Source organism: Microtus pennsylvanicus, chromosome X (genome assembly GCF_037038515.1).
Source record: "Microtus pennsylvanicus isolate mMicPen1 chromosome X, mMicPen1.hap1, whole genome shotgun sequence".
NCBI classification, from domain to species: domain Eukaryota; kingdom Metazoa; phylum Chordata; class Mammalia; order Rodentia; family Cricetidae; genus Microtus; species Microtus pennsylvanicus.
The window spans coordinates 44,103,522-44,125,566 of record NC_134601.1 but is presented as its reverse complement, the minus strand read 5'-3'; the positions used below and the strand labels follow the sequence as shown (position 1 = coordinate 44,125,566).

The following is a 22,045-nucleotide window of genomic DNA, read 5'->3' as shown; positions in this document are numbered from 1 at the left end:
TTATTTATTCATTCATTCATTCATTCATTTTTTTATTGAGAAAAGGAGAAAAAAACCAAGTTTCCACCTCCTCATAGCCTCCCATTTCCCTCCCCCTCCTCCCACCCTTCTCCCCCTCCTCCCACCCTTTTCCCCCTCTCCCCACTCCTCTCCCCCTCCCTCTCCAGTCCAAAGAGCAGTCAGGGTTCCCTGCCCTGTGGTTAGTCCTAGGTCCTCCCCCCTCCGTCCATATCTAGGAAGGTGAACATCCAAACTGGCTAGGCTCCCACAAAGCCAGCACATTGCTTAGGATCAAAACCCCGTGCCATTGTCCTTGGCGTCTCATCAGCCCTCATGTTTCGCCATGTTCAGAGAGTCCAGTTTTATCCCATGCTTTTTCAGTCACAGTCCAGCTGGCCTTGGTGAGCTCCCAATTGATCAGCTCCACTGTCTCAGTGGGTGGGTGCACCCCTCGTGGTCCCGACTTCTTTGCTCATGTTCTCCCTCCTTCTGCTCCTCATTGGGACCTTGGGAGCTCAGTCCAGTGCTCCAGTGTGGGTCTCTGTCTCTATCTCCATCCATCACCAGATGAAGGTTCTATGGTGATATGCAAGATATTTGTCAGTATTGCTCTAGGATAGGGTCATTTCAGGTTCCCTATCCTCAGCTGCCCAAGGAACTAACTGGGGACATCGCCTTAGGCTCCGGGGAGCCACTCTAGGTTCAAGTCTCTTGCCAACCCTAAGGTGGCTCCCTTAACTATTGTGGGCATTGTTGGACTCCTTGATTAGTGATTTTCCTTCTATTATTTTCTGTAAGGCTGGATTTGTGGCTACGTATTGTTTAAATTTGTTTTTATCCTGGAAAATATTGTTTTCACCATTTATAGTGAACGAAAGCTTAGCTGGATATAGTAGTCTGGGCTTGCATCCATGGTCTCTTAGTTTTTGCAGTACACCTATCCAGGACCTTCTGGCTTTCATGGTTTCCATGGAGAAGTCAGGTGTAAGTCTGATAGGTTTACCTTTATAAGTAACTTGGCCTTTTTCCTTTGCGGCTCTTAATATTCTTTCTTTATTCTGTATATTTTGTGTTTTGATTATTATATGGCGAGGGGATTTTTTTTTTATCCAGCCTATTTGGTGTTCTGTATGCTTCTTGAACCTTCATAGGTACATCTTTCTTCAGGTTGGGAAAGTTTTCTTCTATAATTTTATTAAGTATATTTTCTGGACCGTTGAGCTGCACTTCTTCTTCTTCTTCTACTCCAATTATTCTTAGGTTTGGTCTTTTTATTGTGTCCCATATTTCCTGAATGTTTTGTGATGAGAGTTTGCTGGACTTGCTGTTTTCTTTGATCAGTGCGTTTATTTTCTCTATGTTATCCTCAGAATCTGAGATTCTTTCTTCTATCTCTTGTATTCTGTTGGTTATGCTTGTTTCTGTAGTCTCTATTCGTTTACCTAGATTTTCCATGTCCAGCCGGCCCTCTGTTTGTGTTTTCTTCTTTGCCTCCATTTCAGTTTTCAAGTCATGAACTGTTTCCATTATCTGCTTAATTGTTTTTCCTTGGTTTCCTAGGGTATCATTCACTCACTGATTTACTCAATTCCTCAAACTTTCTGTTATACTTCTCATCCATTTCTATAAGGGTGTTTTTTATATGCTGTTTAAGGGCCTCTATCACTTTCATTAAGTCAGTTTTTTCTACTTCTTCTTGATTAAGGTGTTCATGTCCTCCTGCTGTGAGGTCGCTGGGTTCTGGTGGTTTCATGTTGTTTTTCAGATTGTGGGGTGAATTCTTGCCTTGGCGCCTGCCCATCTTTTCCTCCGAATGCTCCCCTATGGATCTTCCTTTACAGGATCAGGTCTTCTTGCCCACTGATGTACCTTCCCAGTGATGTCACTCCCCAGTGATGTTTCTCCTGGTGTCCAGAACGGATCTCTGTGCTGCTTGGGTGGCTCGCAAACAAAGTGTCCACCCTGCTTGCCGCAGGCAGGCTATGGAGACAAAGGAGCTACCGCCCTCCCCTTTGCCCTCCCGATTCGGGTTCGGTCCCAGCGCCCGAGCAGGCTGAGGTGGGAGGTGCTATGCCGCCAAAGAAGGGAGGGAGGGAGAGAGACAGGGGCTGGGGGATCTGGATGTAAGCTGGATGGGATAGGAAGAGAGAGGAGGTATCGGGCAGTATAGCCCCTGTAGGATGACCAGGAAGTGTAGGCGGGCTGAGAAATGTCTGAGTTCCCTGTTCCCGGCTGCCGCAGCACTCACTCACCACCATGATGTATCTCCCGGTGCCCATATCAAAACTCCATGTTGCTTGTGTAGCTTGCAAACAAAGGGCCCACCCTGCTTGCTGCAGGCAGGCTATGGAGACAAAGGAGCTACCGCCCTCCCCTTTGCCCTCCCGATTTGAGTTCGATCCCAGAGCCCGAGCAGGGTGAGCTGGGAGGTGCTATGCCGCCAAAGAAGGGAGGGAGGGAGGGAGACAGGGAGTGGGGGGATCTGGAGGTAAGCTGGATGGGATAGGAAGAGAGAGGAGGTATCGGGCAGTATAGCCCCTGTAGGATGACCAGGAAGTGTAGGCGGGCTGAGAAACGTCTGAGTTCCCTGTTCCCGGCTGCCTCAGCACTCACTGACCACAATGATGTTTCAACCGGTGCCCAGATTGAAACTCCGTGCTGCTTGTGTAGCTCGCAAACAAAGGGCCCACTCTGCTTGCTGCAGGCAGGCTATGGAGACCCGCATCCACTGTGTCTACTCAATAAACCTCTTGCGGCCTGTTCCTTGGCATTGGGGAGGTCTCCTCCCGAAAAGAGGTCCTCGTCGAGGGTCTTTCAGGGTGATTGTAACACCCGATTTTGTGTTACACCCTAGGTACAGTTCGCGCGCCACTGTACCTAAAGCCGCATTGCTTATGTTCTGAATGAGAAACAGGAATATTTGTTTTGTTAGAGGGGACCTGTTCCAATTTAGTTTTCATAGATTTGAAGTGTCTAGGGATGCCATCATGAGATGAAGAACTTCTGAGTCCCTCCTCATGAGATTGTGAGGATCTGTAGCCTCCCTTGGCAGAGGGAAAAGTAGTGAGGGTCTCTTTGGGCTCAGTTTTAAGCCTCACACTGTGTTTGTCAGAATTGGAGTCTTTGCTCCCCCCCCCCCCCTTTTTGGAAGAATGGTGAAGTTTCAAGTCTTCATCTTCTGATGGGACCGACTTGAGGACTGCTTTTTCTAAAGCATGTCTTAATTTTAATTTCTTCACTTTCGAATGTGTGGATCCACCTCCTGATGAGGGAGAAAATCTGAAATCTCCTTCATCAGGGGAACTAGATAGGCTCAAATCTGATGATTTTGGGGGTGGGATGCTCCTTTCAGGAATAAAGGTGCAACTTGATTCTTTATTGACATATACAGAAGATGTGAGACTACTTTTGACAAAAAGAAAAGATGTTAAGCCATCAAGCTCCAAAAATGAATATCTGATATCCACTTCAGGAAATTGGACATGTCTTGACATTTTTTTGGTTTTATTGGAATGTCTAGAGCTCATTTTGGGAAAATAGGAATGTCTCAGGGAGTCTTCATGAGGATTGGGAATAAAGTTGCTAGGGGCACAAATGAACATTCTTGGAAACTCTGTTGAAAAGCAATGCCCCACTGATTCTTGGGTAGATGGCACAGATTCTAGGGCCCCTTGGACTCCTTTGGGATGTTCCCAAGTATTATGGAGAGATGTTGATGGTCCCAGATTCCCTTGGTCGGATACCAAAGGTCCCAGAACACCTTGGTTATATTTGAAAAGTCCCAGAGCCCCTGGCACAGATGGAAAAGATTCTAGAGTACCTGATACAGACCTTGAAGGTTTACAAACCTCTTTTGTAGATGGCAATGGTTCTGTTCTCATTGGACTAAGTGGGGAAGGTTGCAGAGTCTGTACTGAAGGAGGTGGAAATTCTAGATCATCTTGGGAAGATAGTGAAGCTTCTATAATCCCATGGGTAGAAAGTGGCCTTTCTAGAGTACTTTCGGTAAATGGTGCAATTTCTGTTGTCCCCTGGGGAGAGTCAGAAAGTCCAACTTCTCCTATATCAGCTGACAAATGTCCTAAGGGCCCTGAATCCAGACAAGGGCATGGAGCATGTTGGGGTGACAAGGAATTATCTGGAGACCCTTGAGCAGATGGTGAATGTCCAAGCGATCCTTGCAGTGGTATGGACACTCCCAGACCCTCTTGCAAATGGGATGAAATTCCTATACAACTATGCTGATATTGTGTAGTTCCTTGTACACTTGAACATATTGTCTGACAACCATTTTCTGAGGGAGTGGGTACCATAGTCCCATGTGCAGGTGGAGTGGGCCTCACAGATCCTTGGTCAAGAGGAGAAAGTTCCAGAGTTTCCTCAGGAGATATCGATGGTCCTAAAATTTTATTTTCAGATACAGAAGGTTGCACAGAATACTGGGCATACCCTGAATGTCCCAGAAACCCTTGATAATATGGTGAATGTCCAAGAGAATCCTGTGATCATGTGGTCAGTCCCAGGTCCCCTCTTGTAGACAACACATTTTCTAAATAGATTTTCTGAGGTGGTGAATCTTGCAGAGTTACTTCCCCCCCAGAAGACACTTCCTCTAAACCTTGGTCTGTTAGTGAAGGTCTTATAGGCCCCATTTGACATGGGGCAGATTTCACACATCCCTGTTCAAATGGAAAACATTCCAGAGTTTCCTTGGAAAATGTTGGTGATCCCAGTATCACTTGGTCACATATAAAAGAGCTCACAGCACCTTGGGCAGATGTTGAAAGTCTTAGTGACTCTAGGACAGAGACCAAAGTTTCTAAAAACCTTGAGACAGATTTTAAGGTCTTACAGAGCTCTTGGTAAGATGGCAAAGGTTCTGATGCCTTTGGTGTACATTCAGAAGGACTGGGAGGTTCCTCCACAGGAGCCTGGATTCCTGGAACACTTTGAGATGATGGAGCTGGTTCTACAGACTCATGGACAGATGATGATGTCTGTCTAGAACCTTGGGTAGGTGGTGATGTTCCTAGACAATGTTCTGAAGTTTGAGAAAATCTACAATAGCTAGGAGAAGATGGTAAATATCCTAAAATCTCTTTGGCTAAAGAAAGGCCAAGATCCTCTTGGGAAGATGGAGAAGTTTCTGGAGTCCCTTGGTCATGGTTTGAATGTTGTACATACTCTTGTACTGATATGGAAGATCCCAGAAACCCTTTCGTAAACAGTGAGTCTCCTAAACACCCTTGCTGATGTGGTGAAGGTCCTAGAGAACCCTGGGTAGTTATAGACATTTCTGAACACAGTTGATCTGACAATATAGATTCCAAAGTCTCTGGTACAGATGGAGGAGGTTCTAGTGAACCTTTAGATGATGGAGAAAATTGAAGAGCTTTCCAGAGAGAAGATGGTGATCCCTGAATCTGTTCGTCAGAATCACAAGGGCACAAATCACCATGAGCAGATATAGAATTTCCCAGAGTTGCTGGGAGAGGTGTCATAGTTCCTAGAGATCCTGATAAAGATTCTAAAAATTTCAAAACTCTTTTGTGAGATGGCAAAGATTCTAATGTCTTTGGAGTACATTGGGAAGGTCCCAGACACCCTTGGAAATGAGGCTGAAGTGGTAGAGCACCCTGCTTATCTAATGGAGCTTCTACAGCTCTCTGGACAGAAGATGACGTTTCTAGAGTAACTTTGGAAGATAATAAATTTTGCACTATCTCATGGCAAGAGAGAGAATGCCTAGCTCCTGGGACAGATGGGACCTGTTTTACAGCCCCTTGGTCATAAGAAGGGCCTAGAACTTTTGGAAAAGATGTGGATGATTCTGGAGACCATTGGAAAAGTGTGGAATGTCCAAGAGCCTCATGTTGTGATGGAGACAATTCCACAGTTCCTTGGGTAGATGAAATATTTCCTTCATAACTCTCGTGATGTGGTGACTGTCCTAGAGTCACTTTGGCAGGAGCAGACAATTTCTTCCACACTTTGTCTTGTGAGGAATCTACAAGAGTACCTTGTGAAGATGGGGTAGTTCCCATAGACCCTTGAGAATATGGAGAATGTTTCAGAGACATTTGATGAGATGGTGAAGATTCTACATATTTCTGTGATGATGTGGACAGTCTCACCTTATTTTGGGAGGATAAGGAAGATCCTCCAGCATCTTGGAGTACAGAATTGAAAAGGCCAGGAGTTCCCGAAGCAGATAGGAAATTTTCTACTGGCCCTGAATTAGACAGAGTAGTTTTGTAACCCTCTTGGGCAGATAGCAATACTTTTAATTCTCCCTGGGGAAATTGCAAAGGTCCCTTATTTTCCTGGGGAGGAGACCTCAGTCTTAGATCATCTTGGGCATATGCCAAAGGTTCTGTATTCACCTGAGTATTTGATGAATGTTTCATAGCCCCTTGGGCAGATGTGGATGATCCTAGAATATCCCTGGCAGACAGGAGTGGTCTCAGAGTCCGTGAGACAGTTGGAGACATTATTAAATCCACTTGGGCAGGTGGAGAAGATCCTAGAGTCCCTGCATTAGATGGGGGAAGTTCCCAAATCCCCCGTTGAAGAGTTGGGTATCCCTAGATTGCCATGTATGCAGGTAGAATCTTCCAGAGTCCCCTGGGAAGACAAGCAATGTCCTACCCCTTCTTGGGAAGATACTAAAGGATATGACCTCACTTGAACAGATATGGGAATTATGAAAGGCCCTAGGGAAGATGATGTATGTCCTAGATTCCCTTGTCCAGGTAAAGGAATGTCTTGGTTCTCTTTTGAAAAAGGCATAGATCCGGAAGAGTCTGAAGCTGTTTGTTGAACCCTGTGGGCAGACTGCCAAGATCCAACAGGTCCCAGGGATGAAACAGAGTGTCCTACAGTGCCATGCCTAGGTTTAGAGAGACCAAAAGTTCCTTCTACACACAGGTAAGGTTCCAAGGGGCATTAGGAAGAATGGAAAGGACCCGAATTTGCCTGGGAAGATATGGAAAGTTCCATAAGCCCATCATCAGATACCACATGTCCTATGGTAGATGTAGAAGTTTTGTGTACACCTGGTGCAGATGATGAATATCCTGGGGACTCCCAGGGAGATAGCAAAGGTTATACAGACCCTTGTGCTGTGATAGAAATTCTTGCAGACCCTGGGGCAGAATTCAAAGTTTCTACCATTTTTTTGGCATGCTGGCTATTTCTCTGAGATACTGGAGTAGATGATGAATATGCTACTGTGTTCTGTGCAGAAGTGGACTGTGAGCATGTATGTTGTGTATGTGAGGAACTGCCTGAGATACCTTGGGCAGGTGGAGGATGTCCTAGACTCCTTTGTGCAGATGTGGAGAGTCCCATAGACCCTTGTATAGACAGGCAGGAACCCAAAGCTTTTTGAGCACAGTGAGAAGCTTGACTCCCCTGGTGAAAAGAGGAAAGTCCCAGAGTTTCCTTAGGTCAAGGTAGGTATACTGAACTTCCTACATGAGATGGAGAGGTATCCAATGTTTCTCTTACATGTGGCAGTTGCCCATGATAACTATGTGTATGTTGGACTATTCCTTGGATGTCTTCTGTAGATAATGAGGATGCTAGAGTTCCTTTTAAAGATGCTGATGGACTCAGCGAACACTGGGCAGATACATTAAGTTCTAGAGGGAGATGAGCAGAGAGTGGAGGTGCTGGGTCACCTGGGACATATGTAGAAAGTTCTCTAGTCTCTTTGTTAAAAGGTGAAGGCTCTTGAGGACCAGGGACGGATGGAGAGTTTCCCACAGGCTCTCTGACAGATGACAAATGGCTAAGATTCATTTGGGCAGGTTGAGATGTTTCCAGATTACCAGAGATAGACTGTAAAGGATCAAGTTTTTCTTGAGAAGATGAAAAAGGACACAGAGTTCCTTGTGCACACACAGAAAGTTCCAGAGGCAATCCAAAATATAGCAAAGGTTCAGGATATCCTGAACGTGCAGAAAGTTGGAACATTTCCTCAGAATCTGGGGCAGATATTCCAGTACCTGGAGGAGAGGATAAAGATCCTAGTGTGCTCTGTTCAGATTGGGAAGGATTTGGAAGTCCTGAGACAGATGGTGGTTGTTGTGGAGAATTTAGTGCTGACTGAGATGTTTTCTGACAGGTTTTAGATGAAACAAGGTGTTTCCTAGTTCATTGATTACACAGCAGTGGTGTTAGAGTCCCTTTGGCAGACACAGATAAGTCCAGAGACCCTTGGGAAAATAAGGAAGGATCCACAGGCCCTTCTGCAGCCTGAGACACTCCCAGAGAACTCTGACCAGATTGCAAATATCCTAATAGTGTCTGGGTATTTTGGATAGACCTCAGAGGTTCTGTCATGGATGGAAAAGGTCCTACAGTCTGCTTTGAAGATGTTGAATTTCCCAATGTGCCTTTGGCAGATAAGAGAAACTCCCCAGTGTCCTGGGAAGCAGAAGAAGACTCTGGAGTCCTTTGTGCATATTTGGACACTTTCAGAGTTCCTGGTGATGATGGGCATGTTTCCACAGTCCTTTCATCAGAATGAGAAAATAGTGAAGTCACCTGTGTTGATGACAAGAGATCCGGATGCCCTGGTACTGATGGATCTTTCCCCTAGTCACTTGGGTAAATGGAGAATTTGTATATGTCTCTGGAAATGCTTGGGAAGGTGCTGAAAGTTGCAGAGTCTCTTCAGCAGATTGTGCTGAATGCAGCATTTCCTGGGATGACATAAAATGTTTCAGAGGCCCTTGAGCAGATTGCAAAGGTTCTATATTCTCTTGGCCTGAAGGGAAATATTCTGCAGATCCTTGGGTTGAAGTTAAATGTCCTCTAGGCACTAGAGGTGATGGCAAAGCTCCTATAGTCTTTGTAGCAGACTGGAAATTTTCCACACCCTCTCTCACACATGACAAATTCCCCAAGGTGTTCTGGGAGGATTGGTGCTGTCTCAAAACCCCTAAAGAATATACTGAGTGTTTTGAAGACCTTTGGATAGATGACAAAGAACTTAGGACAGGCAAAGTTTCCTCTGTAGCTGTGGAATGTTCCTTAGGCACTTTACAAGATAGTAAAGGTCCTAGAGTCCATGGATTAGATAAAGAATTTCCCTGAGCACCTGGAGCAGATGGCAAATGTTCTTCTATGTGTGCTTGTGAAGACAAAAAGGATCCGTGAGGTTTCTGGCTAGATGGGAAATGTCCTGCAGTCCTAGGGGAAGATGCTGTACTTTGGACATCATGTTGAGCAGATGAAGAAAATTTTGGAGACTCTTGGTAAGAGATTGTATGTTTTGAAGCACTTTGAGAAGATGACAGGATTCCTTCATTTCCTTGTGTGGGTGTTGTTTAGCTTTATAGACCCTTGGGCAGATTAAATAATTCTCAGAGGCCTTTGATAAGATGGCACAGATCCTAATATGACTCGGGAATTGTGAGTAGACCCCAGAGGTTCTGTAGTTGTTAAAGGTCCTGTAGTCTGTTTTGCAGATGTGGACTGCCCTGCTGTGCCTTGAGAAGATATGAAATGACCCTCGGTGCACTGAGTAGATGGGAGAGACCCTAGAGTCCCTTGTGCAGATTTGGACAATTTTAGAGTTCCCTGTCCTGAAAAGCAAGTGTCCACACATCCTTCATCAGAATGAGAAAATGGAGCTACTTGTGATGGTGATACAGTGAGACCCAGATGCCCTGCAGCAGATAAGGAATCTCCTGCTGGCCCTTGGGTAGGTGGGGAATCTATGTATGGTTCTGGAAGTTCTGAGGAAGATGCTGAAGATTGTAGACCCCCTTTAGCATATCGTGATTCCTTTAGCATTGACTGGGCTGATATGGAAAGTTTCAGAGACCCTTGGTCAGGTTTGAAATTTTCTAGATGCACTTGACCAGAGAGAAAGGATTCTGCAACTTTTTGAGTAGGAGTTGAATGTTCAACAGGCACTACAGGTGATAGAAAAGCTCCTATAATCCCTAAAGCAGATTGAGAAGAAACTACATCCTTTTTCACAGGAGGCAAATGCTCCAATGTATTGTGGGAGTGTTGGTGTTATCCCGAAATCCCTGAAGCCTTGATGGATGACAAAGAACTTTGCACAGGTAAAGTTCTCTCTGGTGCTTTGGAGAGTTTCTTACATCCTTCACAAGATAGCAAAGGTTGTGCAGTCCCTGGAACAGATAGAGGTTGTTCCTGAGCATGTGGTATAGATGGTGAATGTTCTATGTCCTCTGGGGAAGACAAAAAAGATCCTTGAGTTTTCTGTCTAGATAAGAAAGATCCTGTAGTCCTTGGGGAAGATGCTGAATCTTGGACCGTATGTCGGGCCAATGGAGAAAATCTTGGAGCTACTTGGGAAGAAGTGGGATGTGTCAATGTACTTTGCACAGATGGCACAGTTCCTACAATTCCCTGTGTGGGAGTAGATAGTTTTAGAGACCCTTGGACAGATAGGGAAGTCCCCAGAGCACCTTGGTCAGATGAACAAGACCCTAGAGTTCCTTGTGTAGATAAGGAAATTACCAGCGGCATTTGGGCAGGTGGAGAAAATCCTAATTCCTTCTGGGTACTTTGATTAGTCTCTGACTTAGAAGCTGGATGCCCTTCAGTACTTGGTGCCTGTGTGGGCTTTACCAAACTGGGTTTTGTATAAAGAGAAGCTTTCTCGGGAACTCGAGTAGTTGGTGAAGGATTTAGAGTCTCCTGCTCTGATGTGTTCACTTTCAGAGTTGCTTGTGAAGATAGGCAAAATTCATCATCTTTTTGCAAAGTTGGGGAAGGAACTGGACTTGCTTGTGTTAGTGAGGAAAGTCCAGGAGTCATTGGGGATTGTGGCAATGTGCGTTTAATCACTGGGACAAATGTAGACATTCCCAAGTCATCTGGGACAGAAGACAAATGACTACGTGTGCACTGGTCAAACTTGGATGGTCCCAACTTTTCTTGGGAAGATGCTGACTATTGTAGTGATTGTTGGCTATATGGTGAAGAAGCTAGAGTTCCCTGAGTAGATATGTAACATTGGTCAGATAGAAAATGTGGGAGATTTTTGGATGCTGATAAAGAAGATTCATGAGATCTTGTGCCATGTTGTAAATGTCCTGTAGTCCCAGAAGGAAATGACAAAGCCCTGTAGGCCCTTGGAAAGATGGTGATGTATCTGTGCAAAACAAGTGTCCTCGCTTACTTTGGAATGATGCCGGTGGACCCATAATCAATGGGGAAGATGCTGAATGTTCTACAGACCCTGATCTGGATGAGAAAGAACCCAGTGTACCCTTGAGAGACATAGAATTTTCCCAGTTCTCTTGATTAGATAGGCGAGTTGGTCGATTCCTTAGAGTAGTTTGGAGAGGTTTATTAGTATTTGGTGCAGATGATGAAGGTTTCACTGCACTTGGGGGAGATAACAAAAACTTTTGAATTCCTTGGTTAGAAGATGGTCTCAGAGTCTCTGAAGCAGATGGAGACTCTTGCAGAGGACCTTGGACCAACAGAGAAGGTCTAGAAGCTTCCTGAAAAGAATTGTAATGTTTTGTAAGTTCATGATCAGATTGCAAATTCTCAAGATTGCAGATATAGGCAGTACCAAAGATTCTTTAGGAGATAGGGAGTTTTTTTTGGTAGATGGCCATATTTCTGGTAGTTTATGGGCATATGGAGTAGATCGTAGAACTCCTGTTGTACATGGCAATGATCCTAAAATACCCTGTACTGAAAAAGTATCTTTTTCTAACTGAGAATTTCTCCCATTCCCTTGGGCAGATGCCAAAGGTTTTGGGGTCCCTTGTGCCAATGACAACACTTCTAGAGTTCTTTGTGAAGGTGATTTAGGTCCCATTACCTGTTGGTCAGCTAGAGAAGTTGCTGAAGTCATATGTAGTAATAAAGAAACTTCCAGAGGTTGTGGAGCAGGTGGTGAAGTTACTGTAGCCTCTAAAACTGATGTAAAATTTTCCACTGGCTCTCCTTTAGATAAAAAATAGCCACGAATCCTCTCAGAGGATTCATGAGTTCCCACAACATCTTGGAAAAAGTCAGAAGTTTCTTGAGACTCTTGGGCAGATGCTGAAGGATGCAACAACCCTTGAGTCAATTTGAAGAGTTTCTGAGGCCCTTGGGAAGAAAGCAAAGTTGCTAGATCCACTGGGCCAGATTGGAAATGTTCCTGAACACATGGGATAGATGATAAATGCTCTCCACACCCATGGAACGAGGACAATTTTCTTGTAGATTGTGAGGCTGTTGAAGAATGTTTTATACACTGTCTTGCAGTTGAAAAATACTCTAGTTCCCCTTGTGCAGATTGGGATGGTTCTAGATACTCTGGAGATGATGTGGAGAACTCTACAGTCTCAGACTCTATGGAAGATGGAGAAGGACACAGAGAGTCACAGATATATATGGAAAGTTTCAGAGGCTCTTGTATAGTTAGCAAAGCGTCTTGAGGCCCTAGTGTAGATAGAGAAGGTTCCTGCATCTGAACACAAGCTGAAGAGGGTGGATGTTCTGTATCTTCTGAGGGGGATAACAATGATTCTTCAGTTTCCTGATCAGACAGAGCAGGTATCAAAGCCTCTTTGACACATAGTGAATGTAATAGATGACTTTGGTCCGATAGAGAAAATTTATTTGCATCCTGGGAATGAGTTGAAAGTTTTGTAGTTCTTTGAGCAACTGATAAATTTTCTAGAGCCCCTTCTGCAAACTTGGTCATTTCCAGAGTCCTTTGATCAGACTGAGAAGATTCAAGATCTCCATGGAGAGCTGGCAAAACTCCCACCTTCATCTGGTCATAATATTTAGATGGTGAAGGCCCAAGGGAAGAGGTCAAATGTGCTTTGGTCACTGGTTCAGATGCAGATAGCTGTATAGAATCTGCTTCAGATAGGGAAGGTCCCCCAGCTCCTAGTGTAGATGCCAATGGTCCCAGAGAACCATAATCAGATGGAAACCGTCCCAAAGACCCTTGTTCAGATAGCAAAGATCCCACCACCTCTTGAAGACAAGGGAAAGTGGCTTGAGTTGCATTTTGTAGGGAGGAATGTTCTAAAGGCTCTCGAGCAAGTAAGGAGATGTTTTTAGTTCCTGGAGCAGAGAGAGAAAATTCCTCAGACTCTCCGCTACTGGACAGATGGTCAAGAACATTTGGGAGTATTTGGGATCTTCTTGGAAACCCTCGAGAAAAAGTGGAATGTTCTACATCCTCTACTCTAGATGTCAAAGAGCACAGAGTCTGTTTGTCAGGTGTGTTAATTTGCAGAGGCCCTTGGGTAGTTACAAAATGTTCTAGGGCCTGGGAAGTAGATAAGGAAGGTTCCTGTGCATGTGGTGCAGAGGGAGTGCCTTTTGCATCCTCTCTGGTAGATAGTAAAGACCCCAGAGATTCCAGACCACATGAGGAAGATTCCAAAACCTCTGTGTTGAAAGGTAAATATGGAGTCGATGGGGAAGTTGATTTGGCTGGTTTCTCAAATGGAGAAATTTCTCCATCTTTCCCCACAGATGACACATGCCCAAGTTTCCTATGTTCTGATTCTGATGGTTCCATGAGCCCTGGAGAATATACCAAGATTTGTAGAACCCCTTGGGTATGTGGTAAAGGATCAATCATGCCATGTGCTGATATGGACAGATCATCAGGTCCTTCAGCAGACTGCAAATTATCTAGAGTTTCTGGGGTCAATGTGCAAGCTTTCCAAGAACCTGGTTCCCTTGATAAATTTCCTCCAGCCTCTGGAGTTGATAAAGGTCCTTGAATGCCAGAGTCAGTTTGAGGAGGTCCTAGAGGCCCTTGTGCAGATAGTGGATGTTGGTGAGGGCCTTGGAAATATGAAAAAGGTCTCAAAGCCTCCTGTAAAGAAGAAGGAGGTTTCATTGACCTATCAGGAGATGATACATTTTCAACTCTCCCTTTTGTGGATGATAATATTTCCAAAGCCCCTTGGGAGGGTGATAATGTTTCCCTAATACCTTTTCCAGGTAAAGAATTTTCCAAAGACTTTTGGGCAAATGTAGTTCTTAGAGCTCCAGTGGCAGAAGAAGAGGACTCCACAACACTTTCAGCATATTGGGAGTTCTCTAGTGACTCATTTGCTGTTGAGGAAAGTCCCATATGTTCCAGAGCAGATGATAAAACTCCTAGACGCTCTGAAATATTTGGAGCACTTTCCAGAACAATTTGTGAAGGTATAAAAGTTTTGAGTCCCTCCTTGGCAGATTGGCAAGGTCTCAAATTCCCTGTTAAAGGTGCTAAGTGTTCTTGAGCCTCTTGGGTGGACAGTGAATTACTCAGAGACCCCTGTGCATATATGGAATGTTGTTCAGGGTGTTTGTCAGCTAGCATATGTCCAAGAACCCTTGGACCACATAGAGAGGACTCAAGACTACCTTCGGCAGAAAGAGAATTTTTGACATGTTTAGAGTTAGATGACAAAATTTCAATAGACTCTAGGGAAGATTTCAAACTTTCTTGAATCCCCTGGTGGGTTGACGAATGTTCAAGAGCTTCTTCGCTAGGTGGAAAATGTTCTAGTTTTCTGCTAGCCCCTTTGGGAGATGATGTGTTTACCAGAGCCACCTTTGCTGCTTCCACATGTTGGATAGACCCTTGTTCCAATGTGGACAGTTCTGGAGCTTGTTGGGCAGACAGAGAAAGTCCCACATCCTCTTGAGCAGATGGCAAATGTCTAAGAGTCCCTTGTGCAGGTAAGGAAATTACAACAGGATCATGATCAGATATCATAGATCCTGGAAACACTGAGATATTTTTCAATTGTCCCGGAGATCCTGTGTTGTGTGAATATGTCCCCACATCTACTTCCATAGAGGACAGTAGTCCCAGGGTCTCCTGGGAAGATATAAAAGGTGACACATCATCTAGAGCAGACAGAGAATGCCCTGGAATTGCTTTTGTGGATTTGGAAAATTGTATAGGCTCTTGTGTAGATAGGGAAAGTCCCACAGACCTCTGGACTGAGAGCACAGGGGCTATGGTACCTTCTGAGGATGAGAGACTTCCCTTAAGCCCTTGTACATATGGCATTGATGGTAGGGCCACTGAGCCATATTGAGGTAATTCTAGAATTCCATGAACAGGCAACAATGGGGAAGGAGTTTCCTGAGACAGAGTTGAAAGTCCCTGAGCATTTGGAGCCACTGGTAAGTGCCGAAGAGGTACAAAGGCTGAAGGGGAATTTTCCAGATATTTGTGCATAGATGGTAAAAAACTTTGCAGTCCTTGTTCAGATTGGGAAGTACCAGCATTCCCCTGAGTGGATATGGAAAGATCCAGAGGCCTTTCTAGGGACAACAAGGGCCTTTGCAAAGACACCCTAGGTGAGCATGAAGTTTCCAGAGAGCCCTGAGCAGGACAGACATGTTCTAAAATCCCTTGTTCGAGTGAAGAATCTTCCTGTTCTCCTGGGAGGTTGGGCAAATGTCCTGAATAACTTAATGAAGGTGGAAAACTTTCCTGAGGCCCTTGGGCAGATGACAAAAGTTCTTTTGCTCCCTGGGCAGCCTGGAAACAACACATATCTCCTGGGGCAGATGGAGAATGTCTAAGAAACCCTTGGCAAGATGGTGAAGTTCCTAGATACCACTGCTCAGATGTTGATGATACTGGAGAAGCTGGGGGAGATGGAAAGTGTTCTGCAGCAAGAAGGCAGGAGGAGGCATGGGGATCTTTAGATGGTTTGGAGGATATAGGAGATGTCAGGTCCTCTTGTGCTAATGGCAAAGTTTCAAGAAGTTTTTGTTTACATTTGGCCTTTCCCTTAGACCCTTTGGCAGATAACGAAGGTTTCAAGGCTCCCAAGTCAGATTTAAAAATTGACAGATCCCCTTGGGTATAGGTAGAATTTTCTGGAGCCTTTGACAGAGATGGAGAATGTCCGTGAAGGCCTGGGACAGATGGTAAATGACATAGACGCTTTGGGAAAAACAGAGAAAGCCCTTGGGCCTCTTGGGAAGATATGGAATGTTCACGAGGCTCTTGGTTAGAATGGCAAGCTTCCACGGTCTTTTGTTCAGATGTGGAACATCGTGGGGTCTTTTGGACAGATAATAGAAGGCGTAGGACTTACCTGAGGAGTACTTGTAGTGATTGATGTTTCTTTTGGAGCAGTAGAAGATGCACATACCCTTTTTGAAGAAGGGAGGAGAATGAAACTGCCTTCCTCAGATGAGGAAGTTCCGAAGTCCCCTTCATCAGAAGGCTCATCTCTCACCCGCTTTTTGGTAGAAATGGAACATCCAAGGCCCACTTGGGTAGAGGGAACATGTTTACTATTTCCCTCCTGAGAAGGGATACACCTGAAACTCTCTTGTGTAGATGGGGAAGACGGTAAAGTGCCTTCTCCGGATATGGTAGATCCTTGGGCGTCTTTCACAGAAGGGGAAGGTGCTACTGTGTCAGGTGTACATGTGTGTTCCTTTACTACAGCATCAGAATGGGGGGAAATTTCTAGAACCTGTGTAGGTGTGGTATCCTCTAAAGTTTCCTGTGCATATGTAGTAGGTCTAAAGTCCTCTTGGGCAGCTAAGAAAGTTACTAGACCTCCTTGTGTAAATGTGGAAGTTTCAGGAGCACTTTCTTCAGGTGAATAATATAATAAAGACTTTTGTGTAGAGATGTTAGGTTCCAGAGGCAGTTGGATGGACAAAACAGGTTCCAAGGGCCCTTGGGAAGGTAAAGTAGTATTCAGAACCTTTGGGGTATTTGCTGGATGTTCTGGAGTCAATTGTGGGCATGTGGAAAGACTAATATCCCTTTGTGCAAATGGGAAATGGCCTATAGCCTCTAGTGTAGTTTTGACTGATTGTTGATACCCTTGAGGAGATGGGGAAATTTCCACAGCCTCCTGTGAAGAGTGGAGAGGTCCTGTGGGTGTTTGTGGGCAGGTCGAATCTGAGGAATCGCCTTCTCTCAATGTGAAATTTGCTACAAATTCTCGTGTACATGTGTCACATCCAAGAGTCATTTCTAAAGATGGGGATGAGTATGGAACCCCTTCTGCATATGTATCCTGCCCCACAGTCCCTTTATCACATATGGTAGAACCCAAAACGTGCTGGACAGGTTGTAAATGACCTGGTAATCCTGGTATATGTGTAGAAATTTCAAGAGCCTCTTCTACACATGTGGAAAGCCCTAGAGACTCCTGAGGAAGAAGGGAAGGCTGTATTGTCTTAGCACCCTGGGTAGTTGTGGAGCGTGCACGACTCACTTGAACTCTCTTGGCATATCTTTGGCTATTTTGTTTCCAATGACAAATCAGAAGGGCCTTTTTGATTGGCAGGGTATATTTACAGCCCTCTTGGTCTGATAGGGACACTGGAAATCCACCTGGCTCAGAAGGAGGATCTGGCCTTCTCTTTTTGCTATAGTGGGAATATCCATTGTCCATTTTCATATCTGGATTAGGTTTGAATTTCCCTTTGTGAGAGAGAATAGGTCTTTGACACACTTCTCTAAATGTAGACAATTCTAGAGTCCTCTTGACAGATACAGAAGGACTCAGAACCCCAACAGAAGTTGATGCAGGTGCTAGAGACCTTTGTGTACGTTGAGAAGGTACAAGGGTCCCTTGGGTGGACTTAGGAGTGCCTAGCATCTCTTGTAGATATGTTGAACTCTCTAGGTCCCCTTCTGAAGATGGCAAAGGTTCTAGAATCCCGGATGTAGATGGAGATAGTTTTGTTTCTGTTTGTATAGGAATGAGTGCTGTGAGGCCCACTTGGGGAATAGTGATAGGGCTTGGTCCCCCCTGTGCTGTAAGGGAAGATCCAGCCCATTTTCAGGTGGAGGACATTTAAAGCCCTCTTGCTTTAATGGGGAAGTTATAAAATACCCTTGGTCAGAGGAGGCAGGACTCAAGCTCACTTCAGCAGATATGGATTGCTTAGGGTCATTCTGGGGAAGGGGAAAACAGCCTCGGCTCTCTTCATGAGAGGGTATAACTCTCCAGTCGTCTTTGGCAGCTTTCAATGGTGTTAAACTCCCCTGGGGAGAGGGGTTAGGATACATTTCATTTTGGGAAAATGAGAAATCAGTGAGCACCCCGTTTGGAGAAAAACATTTGGAGCCCTCTTTGTCTAATGGGGCCTGCTGTAGGCCCCCTTGATCAGAAGGGGCTTGTCTAAAACTCTTTGGTGGAGAATTGGAATGATTGGTGACCCCTCGGCTCGAGGATGGCCTTTTGAAAACGCTTCTAGAAAGGGAGACATGTTTGATTTTCCTTTCAGCAAAAGGGGAGGTTTCTGGGATGCCTGGGAAGACATGGAATGCCCCATAGACCCTTGATCACATGGGGTTCCTCCCAGAACCTCTCCGGTGGATAGGGATAGTCCCTGAGCATCTTGGGAAGAAGTGGAAGATCCCAGAGCTCCTTGGGTAGGGGAGGAAGGTTGCAGGGAACCTTGAAATTGTGGGGAAATTACCAGTCCACGTTGGTCAGTGGAAGAGTCAGCAGAAGACGGCCCAGGCATTCTGTCATCCTCGTTGACCTTTTCACTGGCATCCCCAGCACAGTGTCTTGCAGATGTTGCAGACACTCTGGTGCCCGAATGGTCAAAGTCCATAGGTTCTTCAAACACAGTAGACATATCCAGGCTTCTTTGCACTTTCCCAGGTCTGTGCACAGAAGTTGAGGCCACTCTTTTTCTAGTGGCGGGAGGTAAGACAGGTGGTCTGGGTTCCCTGCTCAGTGGGTTACTCCTGCAGTCAGGAACCGCTGGAGGAAGTGGAACTTGTCCTTCCTTGATCTCTTTCAGCTCCTTTAAGGGGTTCAGGGTCTTCTTACTGGATGTGGTCTTTATAAGAGCTCTAAGACTCCGCAGACTATCTGCCGTACCAGTGTAGGGAATTTTGACTGTTTTGTCCTCATAAGGCTTTTGGCACCTGAACTTTTGCCGAGCCAGTCGAAGCACCCCCGCTGGTGCAAAGCCCCTCGGGAATTTGGTGCTGGTCAAGTATGTCTCCCATTTGGGTGCGCTGCCATCAATCCCTTGGGAGACACTGAAGGGGGTCCCAGGCCTGCGGCCTCTGAACGGGGTCCCAGGCCTATGAGGCAAGCGCTTTCCCCATTGGGATAGGATGTCATCATTCCATTGGGGGACCCAGAAGGGGGACCCAGGACGGGGTCCACTGAAGGGGGTCCCAGGCCGGGGAGGCTGAGAAAACTGTGGTCTCTGGTCAGAGTGTGATGGACCAGCTGAGGCTCACTGGCCTCTCTCCACAGGTTTGGCCATTTAGCCAATAAAGTAGTTGAAAAGTAAAAAGGGAACTCACCCCTCCCAAGGGGCAGGGGAGTACTTGCCAATGGTGACTCTAGGCAAGCAGCAGCAAAGCAATATCCTCAGAGAGAGGCTCTCCTTCCTGAGAACTGTGGACACGTCCGGTAGCTGAAGCGCACAGTACTCGAGTGACGGTTGGCCTCAGAAATTGAACAAAGCTCGAGAGCTGTACTTGGAATGGATGTCCTCGGGCCTGCACGGGCCAGTCCCGAGCTGTCTCAGCTGGTGGTTCTGCGTGCACTATCCAGCAAACATCCAAGCTTTCTGAATGAGGAGGACATCTTGGACCCTCTCTTCTTCATTAGGGTCGAGAGTTCTAGGTAGTCTGGTGCCCACTGTCAGTGACCAGGACATGGACTATTGAAGAGGCAACATGATTGGGAAGGCAAGGGGTGTTTGGAAGACTTTGTTTTCTGGTTCCTCTTACACAAGGTCGTCAGTGTTGCAGTTGGGTCCCTTTGAATCTCATAACTGAATGAGAAAGGGTGATCCAGTGTAGCGAGCTGCGTGGAATCACACCTGATGGAGATGTATAATCAACTCCTGAGATGGCTAAGGCCTGACTTATGCTATGATAACACAATGATCATCAGCTGCTTGCATATGCGTGGGCCTTCGGGCAGTGCCCACCTGGCAATCCAGGTTTGGCAGCCCATGCCTACTTAAGGGCTGGGAGAGGTTTGCCCGGAGAGGGAGAAAGAGGGGAAAAGAGAGAGAAAGTGAATAAAGTTATGGAATAAACTGCAGTGAGAAGAGCTCCGGTGGTTGCGTCTCCCTTGCTGAACGAGTTGCGGCATGACAAGTGGTGGCCCGTACGGGGACACGCGTACGGGGAACCTCCAAACCTTTCTCTGTGGAGCCCAGAACTTGCTGCAGTCAGGGGGTGCACCAAATAATCTTCAAGGTAAATATTGGGGATCTGCGACAAAAAGCTGGTTTTCTGCTCTCACCGGTAGAAGAAGGGAGAGTGGGGGTAATAGGGACACGCCCAAAACGGACGGTTTAAAGTCAGAGCCCCGATCAAAGTGGATGGTTTAAAGTAAGGGCCACAACCAAAGTGGACGGTTTAAGAATGGGATTTTAGAACGGGCGCTTCAACATCACACCTGATTTTTCTGGCTCTTAATGAGCTGTTATGGAGCGCATTGGAGAAGTGTTTGGCTGAAGGTGACACAATTGCTCCTTGGTTTGCCGTCTCTGGCAATATTAATGTTTCATCCTGGGACAGGCTTGGTAGAGATCCAGATTTTGCCACCGAACAAGGTATGCTTAGGAAGGGAGTGATATTCATGTGGTTTGAATTATCGAGCCCTCCAGAGTTTGCAGTGGAGTGTGAGCAGCTGTGGCTCCAAGACCTAGGAGCTCCAGGCGCCTCCAAGGCCAAGCAGTGCTGAGGGTGTGCGAAGCTGCAAACACAGGGACCTGCCTCAGGGCATAGAAGCACAGCATGAGGTAAGATCTGCTGGCCTGCCAGCCTGATCGAGAACTGAATATCCAAGCGTGACTGAAAATGAGAGTAAGAATGCAACGTCCCCGCTCAGCAGGAAGTAGCCAGAGAGATTGACAACGCCCCAATTCCCTAAAACACGGTTTAAGTGGGGCCCTTTCAGAGCAGAAGCAGGATCAGCTGGGTTGCTAGGGAAGCCAAAGAGGTGCACGAGGCAGAAGGTGTCTTCCATGCACTCAGCTGACAGGAATAAATGAGCCACGAGGGTATGGCAGCTGGAGTATGTTATTTAGGGGACTGCTGAAGGAACAGTGGTTTCTGACTGCTCCTGGGGTCATGGCAAAGCCACTCCTAAAAGTCAAACCCCCAGGAATGACAGGAGCAGGAAGAGGAAAGCCAGAGAGGGGAAAGCAAGATTGCCTCCCCTTCCTCTCCTCTGTGCTGGCTCCTCTGCTATCAGTTCTGACTGCCCTTGCTGCTGCCACAAGCACAGCCGCCGCTCTGGCAATTGGCTCAGCTTGGCTGTGAGTGGAAGTATCTGGGGCTGTGTGTGTGACCAGCATTCAATATGAAAAATTTACTCATGCAGCTAATTTGCTTAAAGAATTGTCTAGTTATCTTTTAGGTAATTGGTCTGGTGAATTCGAACAACAACTGGAAAAGTTGCGGGTGGCGATGGTGACTGTGAACTCCACACACATGGATACCAGCCTGGCAGAAGAACTATCTTCCTGGATCACTCCATGGATCATCTGAGGGAGTGGGTGGGAATAAGAGCCCTGGCAAGCTTAAGGGTGCTTGCCTCCCTGGTATGCCTGGGGTGCATTTGTCACATAAGGGTTTCACAGCATCGCAATGCAGTTATGATCATTCAGGCCTTCATGGCCATTGAAGCAGGACAGTCTCCCCAAGTTTGGCTATCTACCTTACAAAACAAAAGGGGGAACTTTAGCGAGCTGCATGGAATCACACCTGATGGAGATGTATAATCAACTCCTATTGCTAAGTTCTGACTTATGCCTGATCACGCAATGATCATCAGCTGCTTGCATATGCATGGGCCTATGGGCAGTGCCCACCTGGCAATCCGGGATTGGCAGCCCATGCCTACTTAAGGGCTGGGAGAGGTTTGCCCAGGGAGAGAGTTCAAGGAGAGAGAAAGAGAGAGGAAAAGGGGGGAGAGAGAGAGAGAGAGAGAGAGAGAAGTGTAAAAAGTCCTGGAATAAACTGCAGTAAGAAGAGCTCCAGTGGTCGTGTCATTCCTTGCTGGTCGAGGGTGAGCGTGACAATCCAGGCGTTTGCTTGTCACAGACTGTGGAG

General features: G+C 46.1%; 1 long non-coding RNA gene and 1 pseudogene across 1 annotated transcript; both read left to right on the top strand.

Moving 5' to 3' along the window:
* The window catches only part of LOC142840327 (PRAME family member 8-like), a 225,215-nt pseudogene that overhangs the window by 105,036 nt on the left and 98,134 nt on the right, over positions 1-22,045 (top strand).
* LOC142840587 (uncharacterized) lies at positions 8,829-20,801 on the top strand. The gene is made up of 2 exons (XR_012908944.1): positions 8,829-9,712; positions 9,996-20,801. It is a non-coding gene; the product is annotated as an uncharacterized LOC142840587 (long non-coding RNA).